The following is a 10676-nucleotide window of genomic DNA, read 5'->3' as shown; positions in this document are numbered from 1 at the left end:
CAGGGAAGTGCTTATTCTACTGAGCCATCTCCCTGGCCGCTAGTCTGCTGTTCTTTAGAAGAACTGAACCTTAAAAGTTCTGTGTTTCAGTTTGTGGGTTCTGTTAGAGAAACAACATAGTAATCAAACCACTTTGGAGACAAGCTTAATTCACATCTGCTCAAAACCTCTTGAAGCATCTCTACATTTTGAGCTCACCTATTGTGTGCCCATTTTCCTAACAGCTAAAACATGATAGCTGCTGGACCAGTGTCTAGGATGTGATTGTAGGGCTTGCGCTGCCCCATGCTTAGGTCCTCAGCTACCGATGCTGGAGGGAACTGCACCCAGCAGGTGGGGGGACCCTGCCTGCCCCAGGGAACTCCGTGGCCATATCACTGAGGGACCGGCTTGGAGTGTCCATTGGAGCCACCTCATCCTGTGCTGTGGTGCAAATGCTGCCTTTATTCAGTGTGACACCCAAATCTTCCCTCTCTGCTAATCGCAAAGCCCATGAGGTACAAGATGCCATTATGCAACCACCTTTCTGCTTAAATCAGCAAGAGTGAATTAAATTCTTGAAATTAAGGAGAAATAAGTATAGATAGAAAGTAGAAAAAGAAAGAAAAAAAATCCTCTAAAGTAAGTAGAAAAGAAATTTTGTAGCTATTTTATAAGTGAGAAAAGCATAGGTACTAAGAACAGATGTAATATACTATACAAAATAAATATACAAAAAATATTCTAACTTTTATTTGCTACACAAATGAAGAACATTGTGGTTGTTATACATCTTAAAGTAATACTAGTCTATACCTCTATCAAAAGTATTTTATGTACTTTTTAAAAACACATACATGCATTTTAAAATGTATAAATAAGCTACAGTATATAACATTCCTAAACTATTTCTAGGCATAGGAATTAAACAAACTTGTCCCAAAGATTTTCAATGTTATATTTGAAATCATTCAGTAAAAGGAACAACAAGAAATGATACAAGCTTACAATGTTTTCAGCTAACTATGAAAGTGAGAAGGGCAAGAATGACTCTACCAAGCACACGCATCTCAAATTCAGCACTACTGCATGCCCTTGCTAAGAGGATGTCAAAATGACATTAAACAGGGGCTGGCAAGGTAGCTCAGTGGACTCTGAGCCTGCTTAGGCAAGCGCAGAGACAAACGGTGAGCCAACCAGAGACCAGGCATGCTGGTGTGAGTCTGCAATCCCAGTGCTGGGGAGGCTGGAAACAGGAGGATCACTAGGAATCTGAGCTGCATAGTGAGACAATATACCAAATACATTTAAAAATGACACTAAACATTGGAGCTGGCCTACTGACAGGGTGCACGCTACAGAGACATTACAGTGTGTATAAATGAAAATAGTCACTCTCAAAGGAATCGGCTAAAGACAAGAATTTTCCCTCTTTGTTAGAAAAGAATAAATACACACATAACCTTAATGATTCTTAGATTAGTAACATAGAAACAATATAGAGGGATTTTGTTCAAAGTAGAGTACATTAGATATAATTCAAGAGAACAATATTGATAAAGAACTATGAGTTTTAAGGTAAACATATCTCTAGAAATGTTCTTTCTTGTGTGCAAAGTAAGATTAATTTACCTTTAATTTCTGAACTCACTGAACACAAGGTTATCGTAGCAGTCGCCCTCTCACTTTCACTCAGTCCGTCCTCATCTACTTTCTTACAGAAACACCTTCTCTGCTGTAAAACCATCCTCTGCTTTTCTTTGCCTATTTGTAGATCTAGTTTCTGCTTTCAGAGCAAGAGGTACTCCCTGTTTTCATTAGCAATGAGCAACTCCATGGAGATTCCACTGGATCTCTGTAGTTAAAGTGCCATCTTGTGCCAAAAGAAAGCATCTCAATCTAGATGTGTGTATTTTAAACATTGGCAAGATGTTCGTTTGCCAGTAATAGAAATGTATCAGATGTGCGTGTCTCACAAAGATACTTGCTCGAATATGAAGATAATAATAACATCTGTAGTTGGCTTCGTTTTATTTTACCAGCAACCTCGACTGGGCAGTTGAAATCGGCATGCTGCATGCGGACAGCTGCGTTCGGCGCCTCGTTATTGCAGCGCCATCAGCATAAGGTGGATGCTGTGGCCCTCACGCGTTCGCACAATGGTAAAGATTGTTTAAGACTTAAGTAATACTTCTTCCAGGACCAAGGACAAATCCTAGTCTCTCTAATAAACTTGTACTGCCTGTACCAATCATGCCACCTGGAACTGATCCATTCTATTTCAAGCATTTAAATGGCAGCAACGCTCCACACATCGTACCCAGGAGAGAAAGCCTGTGCCAGAGCAAATGACGCTGCCAGTGCACCGTCAGCAACTGCAGGAACTCCGCGCAGCAGACAAAATGGTTTCTTGCATTTAGCCTGACAGCTTTCAAAAGCAATCTCAGGGGACCAGCAAGAGACTTATCATGCCCCGCATGCTGACAATGCCACCATACTACTGACTAGGACCTGGGGGACCATTAATTTGGCATTATAATTTCTTTAATTAATAAGGTTGAGGTTGAAAGTTTATAAGGAAAACTAAAATTAGACCATATGTTTAATGTACAACAAGTTATGGAGCCCTTGCAATGACACGAGAAAATACAGTCAGGCATCTAGAATGTGAATGTACATCTCTCCTGTAACCTCAACCATGTCAACAGAAAAATTGGTAGTATAAAGATGGAAATCTAAAGGAAAAGTAAAATAAAACAGAATTTCAAGAAGGCCTGATTTTGTGCTCACTGAATCTGATGGATTCTTAAATAATTAAAGTTATTAATGTCCAAATACAAGGATAAAATATATTGAAAAGATCCGTTAAGCAATTCTGTTTCTTCTTCGAAAAGATCACACAGAAGAATATATTCCATTTTATATTTTAACTTCATTTCCAAACTTTGTAGCATTTAAACCCTGAAAACATTTGAATTGTAACACAATTCTTAAGGAAATCAATAAAACTAAAAAATAGAGAAATAGATGTGTTCTTGACAGTATTATGTCTTTTTTGGTGCATTGAGGCACAAGTAAATTTGTAGTTTCTAAACACATGGCACATAGCTATACAGAAGAGATTTAGGCAGACAGGTCTCTGTGAGTTCCAGACCAGCTCAGGCTACATTGTGAGTTCAAGGCCAACATGAACTAGCCTTGACCCTGTCTCAAAAAATAAAAATAAAAATAAACTAAACAATACAATGCCTGACTGTTGGTCAGTTTTTCCATTTCCGGACCCAATACTCAATGCCTGTGACTTAAGTTGTGTCAGAGGATTTATCCCCTGGTCACTGGCTCTGAGGCAGGGGCATCATTGCAGGACAGGCAAAGCACAGCTTCTTAGCCCAAAGCAGGTGGAGAGAGGAGGGAAGCAGCACCTGAGAGGCAGGGCCCAGAGCCACGGCACCATGAGCCACCTGGACACACCCAAAAATATACCACCAAGGCCTTGGGTGCCTGTTCCGTGAACAAGTTTGATGATTAAGCCTAGCTATCACAGTGACTTTATGTGTAATTTTACACATTGTACTGGGAATTGTCTGATATGATAAAACTCATGAGGATTCACATATAAAATAACATTAATTTGCCTCTGATTTGCTAATGTCAGTATGGGATATATCTATTTTTATCCTTGTTTAAAGATTGACCTTGTAGATTTATTTTTTTTAAATGACTGTTCTTAGCAAGCTCTTATATTATGTCAATTTTATAGTGAGTACTTTTAAAAATCTGATTCAATGCTACTAACAGATGAGAATCAGCATGGGAAAGCACATTTTTCCAAACCCTAATGTGTACTGGATGTGTCTAATAGTAGTTTTTACTCCTACTAAAAACAGGAACCAAGTTACATGGCCATGGCAAAAAATAAAACAACATGTGCTATTTTTTGATAATTAAAAAACTGCTACTTCCTGTAAAAGTATTGCAGCATTTCAATAGACTTCCATGTCTAATTAATAGTTTAACTTAGGGAATATAAATACTCATAGTGATTTTTGTCTAACTTCTTCCTAACAATTAATTACATGGACTGTTCTCTAGCATTCTGCTGTTGAATATCATAGTCCATGTGGCCACAAGTTGACTTTGGTACCATCAACTGTCCCAGTCACATCCACTGGTGCACTCAAGATGGCTTTGTTCCACTTAAAACAGTGTTCCACTGGGACTGCCTGCTTTCTCTTCTGCAGTTTAATGTCTCCAGCAGAAACTGTGGCTTTAGCCATAGAGATGTGAAAGGTGGAGGCAGCATGCTCAGCTCCACCAAGGTGTGTACCTTGCCTTTCTCCTACCTCACCTATACATTTTCATGATATCTCCATCCCTTTCCCTCATTTCAAGGGGGAAGCTGTGAAACTGGGCAGTTGAAGTATATTATCTGATAACTACATGATCAATATTATACCAGTCTTTAAAGGGGAAAAAGCCATTTCTGATTAATATGCAGAAAGGAAGGTGCTGTTCTGTGGACTTTCGAAGGACACTGGACCTCTACAGACTACAGATAATTGTGAATGGGAAAGGATTCCAATTGTTAGGAAGTCACTATTTACGCCTGCGCACGTAACACTTGGTTGGGTGGAGGAGGAATATGTGTAATTAGCAGTTACTAAGGGTTTGACCATATAAATCATAGTTGCTTTTGTTAGCTATATTTACCTATTAGAAAAACTAACAAAAAAAATCTCTTCACTCTTATCTCTTCTTTGCATATATTTTTCTCCATACTTGTACACATACATTTTAAAATATATTTCTATTATGATGTGTAAAACAAAGTGTGGAGGATATTTGGCTCAACTTAATTCATTTCTATCCAGAGGGACATCTTGTACAGTGCACTGAATATCTGACTGTACCCGGAATCATAAAATAAAAACAACAACAACAACAACAAAATAAAAACAGAAAAGGAAAGCTATTTCCCACATACCTGTGCTTCTATGCTACCACTGATTGGCTGTGAATTTCCTTAACCCTGACCCTAACTACTGCAAGGGAAAATTTGCCTGCCCTGTGAAGCTTCTTATATGAGAGGATCTACACGCATAACCGTACACTTGAAAAAAAAAAAAGAAAAAGAAAAAAATCGTGCTTATCTGACATTGCCTAACTTGCCTCTAGAAACGATTTTATCAAAGCAAGTGAAAGCTTCTCCTAACAATGTAATCCACACTTTCCCTCCTCTTTTCCCTCCTCCTCTTTTCCCGCAAACTATGAAGATCAAAATCCAAAGCTGTGAAATGAGTCTAAACAAAAATACCTGAAGAAAAGTACTTGTGCATTGTAAAGAAGTATGTCATGACTTTGAGTTTTGTTCAAGAGTTAGAGCTTCTCTCTGAGCAGAAACAAGCTGCAGCTAAAAAATTATTCACCCGTTCATGGCTCTCACCTTCTGGGGGCAGCTCTGAGCCTGGCACTTGTCTAGACACTGAGGACATGCAAGTAAGCATGATCTCTTCAGTTACAGTGGTTACAGCACAGGGCAGAAGACCAAAGGAGCAGAAAAAAGCAGCAAGTGCCCAGCCTGACTCAGGAGAGGAGGGTGGGACAAGGGATACTGCAGGTGTTGGATGAGCTGAGTCATGGAAATAATGGGCTTTCCCAACCATGGTTTTTGTATTCCACATTGCTATCTTTTATGTAGGTGCATAGATTACAGATATCAACATATAGACTTAGCCAAAGTGAAAAGTTTAAACATTGACTGCCACTTTTAAAAAACTGATGGCAATTAGTAATACAATCATCTCAGCTATCCTGTATATATAGTCACATGTGTAAATACTACTTGAAATTCATTTTTAGATTTCAATGTACAAATTTGTTGGAAAACATGATCATATCAATAATATCATATCATATCATATCATATAATATCATATCGTATCATCATAGTGTATAATGATAGAATCATGTTTGAATACATTTATCTATTCTTGAATGTTGAAATATTTTTATGGTATGGGAGATGGAATACAGCGCCTTCACACTGAGCTACATCTCCAAGGCATTCTTAAAATTTTTAATTTTAATTTTGTAACAGGTATCACTAAGTTGCTCACGCTGGTCTACTTCTTGTGATCTTCCTGCCTCTTACTCTTGAGTCTTTGGGATTGCAGATTCTTCTAGATTTGTAATGTTTCTAATGTCTTATCAATTATTATTCTGTCTTTAAAATGAACAAAAATTAAAAGGTAAAAATGACAAGGAAAAAATTAAGGTTTCTTTAAAGCAAGCACTAATGTTTAATTATTTGACCAATCTTGCATAACTGTATCTTTTAATTCAAGCAACAGATTTGATGATAAAATTAAGTAATATAACAACCATAGTTAATTTTTATTGTTGTTTTTAAATCATGCATCATATGTATTATTTTATGCTATTCTGTTTCTGTCTTAGCTTTTGCTATTTGTTTTTGATTTTGTTTTTCTTTTTACTCTTTAAAATAGGATTTTAAAAGTTTCAAGTAAAATAATAATAACTACAATAATAATAATAATAAGAAGAAGAATAAGAATAGGCTTTCTCCAAACAGAAAGGGGGTAGCACAGACTCAGTGGGGACAGCAAATACCTCATACTCTGAGTCATAGAAGTCAAAACAATAGGACAAAGGTGGGCACTACAGAAGAATTTGGAATTTATGCAAAGCATCCAATTTTAATATACAGAAGATCACAATCTTTTTTTTTTCTTTTTTGATTTACCATTCTCTACTATTGCACTGTAGTTAAGAAGCCATGAAATGGTTTAGATGACCTTATATTTAGGAAGTTTAATTCCCAGGTTTAAATGATTTTATTGTCCTCACTACTTTCTGTAGTACTAATTTAATCACAGTACTCAGAAGAGGGTTCTGTCACAATGGTTCTTTCCTTTAAACCAGTAGAAGTAGCTGGAAGAACTTATGCCTGATATTTTTATACATCTAGATTGAGTAGACACTAAAAGATATTTAAAACCCATTCTGCGGATGGTGAGACTCACATGTTACTTTTGTAGACAATAGCAGTTCCTTTCACCCCAAAGATCTACTTAAATTATGACACTTTGAAGAGAATTTCAAAGCCAGTTCCAAAAACTATCAGGATATGTGTAACTGCCAATTTTTCGTTCTGACTTTATGAAACATACCTTTGAATTTTTAATAAAGTGTTGGAACTGATAAAAATGACTGACAGATACATGTGTTCTCCTTCAGCCATCTGTCAAGTGACTGACCCCTGAAATTCAACTCTACTGTCCATAACTTTTTGGAGAAAATGTTCACCTTTAGAAAAACAGATTTCACAACTGGAATACTGCTTAATCCCTTTTCTAAACTTAAAGTCACTAATTTAGCTCTATTTGCTGTGTACATAATTTTCTTCCAAATTTTTTTATAAGTAATTTTTCAGCTTACTTTCCTTTTTCTGACACACTTGTCATTTTTGTACATCGTATTCTGGCAGTGATAGAAACACACACACACACACATGTACACACACACACGCACACACACACGCATGCACACACACACGCACGCACACAAACATGTTCTTATCTGTGTACTTTCTACTCAGAGAAAATCATTTCACATGATGTTTGCTTTTACTAGGAGACTTAAAATGGATACATGAATAAAAATAACAAGATATTAAATTATTATTTGCCAACATATATATTTCATGGCAAATGCAAATGAAATACAATAACTTTTGGCTGTATTTTCAACCACTTCCTTACAGCTGCTGTTCAGCATATTTCTTACCCTCAGTTACTTAGCATCTTATTTTGAACATCATATACTGACCTGCTCCCTGCTGCATGCTGAATGAATGCATTTGACCTCATATTCTAATCAAAATTACTAAAGAAAATTCAAATAAAAATGAATCCTTCTTTAGATATTCATAACATGCAACAGTTGCAATGATTTGGAGTAATTAAAGTCTGCATGTTATGTGCATTTTATATCAGGTACTGAACAAAATTATAGAGCCAATTGCTAGACAAGTAGGTAACAACATTTGTCTCTTGGTCAGAAATACATCTTAAATGAAATATCCTACAGAAAAGAAATTAAGAATATGTGATAATAATAGTTACTTTTGTAGCTCACTATTTCGTGGCAGGGACCTAGCAACTGAGAGAGTGCTCGCAGAGAGGCAAGGGGAAGCTGGCAGTGAGGTAAAGAGCGCAGAGGGGGCGAGGGGAACTCAGCCCTCACCCCAGTGATCCGCTTCCCCAGACCCACCTTCACCTCTTGAGATCACATTTACCCACAAATCCATCAGTGGATTAATCTAGAATCCATGCAGTTCCCCAAAGCCCCATCTACATGAGCACAAGGCTTTGGGGGTCCATCCAGCTATAAACCATGCCAAGAGGGGCATATGTGCTTCAGTGTAATGCCATTGTGAATTCCTGCATCTCTCCAGAATATTTACTCTCTCTCTTACTTCAAATTATACAAATTCCCAAAGGTAGAGTTGCAAAAACTCCAAAATATTTTCTAGATAGAACCTTAAAAATGGAAATTTAAGAAAAATGTCTTTCTAGGAATATTTGCCTGTGAGATCTTAGACAAAATAATTATTTTCAGAAAATTAATATCAAGAATACATTCATAGAAATAATTCTAATATCTATGATATTAAAAAATCAGAAAACAACAAAAATACAGATAAAATGAAGATGCAAGTACAGACTTCTATTTATAAGTGAATTAGCATATTTGACACTAGATTTTCATTTTAAATATAAAATAACACACAGCAGAGCATTTTATTCCTACACATTACTAGATATTAGAATTGGTTTGAGTACATTTAAAAGATAAATCTTGGGGCTGGTGAGATAGCTCAGCAGCCTAAAGTGCCTGCTTAAGCAAGTTTAGCCTAAGCATACGGACCAAAGCTTCACCCTTGGCAACACATGCCGTGTCAGGCCCGTCCCCATACAAAAATGTACGGAATATTGGTTAATATAAGTGATTTTTAAAAAACTATATATATACAATTATTTATCAAAACAATCTGAGTTTTTCTTAAGTTTTTGCCTACTTTGAAATCCATTATGATTTTTTTTCTTTTTTGTAGAACCAGGTATTGAACTCAGGCCCTTGTGCTTGCCAGGGAAGCGCTTATTCTACTGAGCCATCTCCCTGACCTCCATGATTTTTATCATTACTGAGCAAAACTATTTTAACCTTAACTTTCCACATAGTTCTTCAAAGTTAGTTTCAAATACAATAGTTGTATCATTTGTTTTGTGAGAACAATTATCTCAGATATGTTTCTTCTCATTTTCTGACTTATTCTTTCAAACGATGCCCTAAAGTATCTCTCTGATGTAGAGTGACAGGGTGACAGGTGTTGTCAGCAAGAAGCCTGATGGCTGAGAGATGTGTTTGTCTTCTAATAGATTCAATAAAGCATAGAGGAGAGGCAAAGCAGCAGCAGCATGTGCAACTTGGGAGGCCTTTGGCAAACCCCTTCACAAGATGTGAAATCTTTGAGTCTTCCAATCGAGGCACAGATCCTTACAGTCTGCACTGTTGTGTTCTTAAAACATTCAGCCAAGATGCCTGGTGGCATGTTATTATCTAGAAACAGTGATACATATCATAATGAGGCCCGTTTCACGCGCCTTTGTGAGTGTGTGTGTGCTTCCAAAAGAAGCAGTGGTCGAGTGTAGTTAGAAATGACATAAAAATTTATCTTAAAGGAATGTTATCTCTTATTTCCTCTGCAACTTTTGAAACTGTGCTGTGAATATCTTCGCAGCAGCACACATCTCAAGCCCGCTGTGAGTCATTACCCCCTCAGCAAGGATTCCTCCCGCTTCCTCCCACCTTCATTTAGTTCCCCTAAGAAAACACTGTGTGCTGTGTGTTCGTTTTCTGCAGTCCTTAGATCCTGAATGTATCTCAATGGAAACTGACCAATTCTGTAATAAGCAACCTCTTCAATTAGCCACACTGTCACCTGTGATAATACAAATTCCTCTTTGTGATTCTAATCATTAGCTGTCATTCAATAATGCCAGGTGCTTGGCAAAACACTGTGGAATTTTTCATCCATCTGTCCAGTCCTAGAAATGACATTCTGTTACTTTCCTTTGTACACATGTTATCTTTAAATAGGCCATATGCGTGACAAAAACGTCCTGGCTTCTAGTAGAAAGCTGCGTAGTGGATGTGGGACAATTTACTATGCATTTTGTAATCCATACAATATTAAGGGCTACTGCTATTCAGTTTTATGCCAACAATACTTTGTGTTTTATTAGAGATATCAAATACTAACTGTTAACAAAAATACAGGCATTTCTTTTATCAATTGTAAGTTTATTAGCAGAAGAAAAAATTATTTGACATGCAATATCTGTGTTGAAAATATTTAAAAGAGTAATTAATGAAGCCATTTACTGTCAAAATTTGACGAATAATTGTGCTGAAAACCTGTGGGAATGCCAGTACGTGCTTTGCAATTTAGCATTTTCAGCAAGTGCATGAAAGTAGTTAGAAGCAAACTAACAGCAAGAACTTCAGAAATCTGTATTCTTATTGATGCTAACCTGCTTGGTATCACATAGAAAATGCCTACAGACTCTTTGAAAGCAATGATCCGTAACAAATGCCGAGAGAGAGAGAGAGAG

The sequence above is a fragment of the Octodon degus genome, unplaced genomic scaffold, assembly GCF_000260255.1.
Source record: "Octodon degus isolate 3935 unplaced genomic scaffold, OctDeg1.0 scaffold00115, whole genome shotgun sequence".
Classification (NCBI taxonomy): Eukaryota; Metazoa; Chordata; class Mammalia; order Rodentia; family Octodontidae; genus Octodon; species Octodon degus.
Note: the sequence above shows the minus strand (reverse complement) of the source record.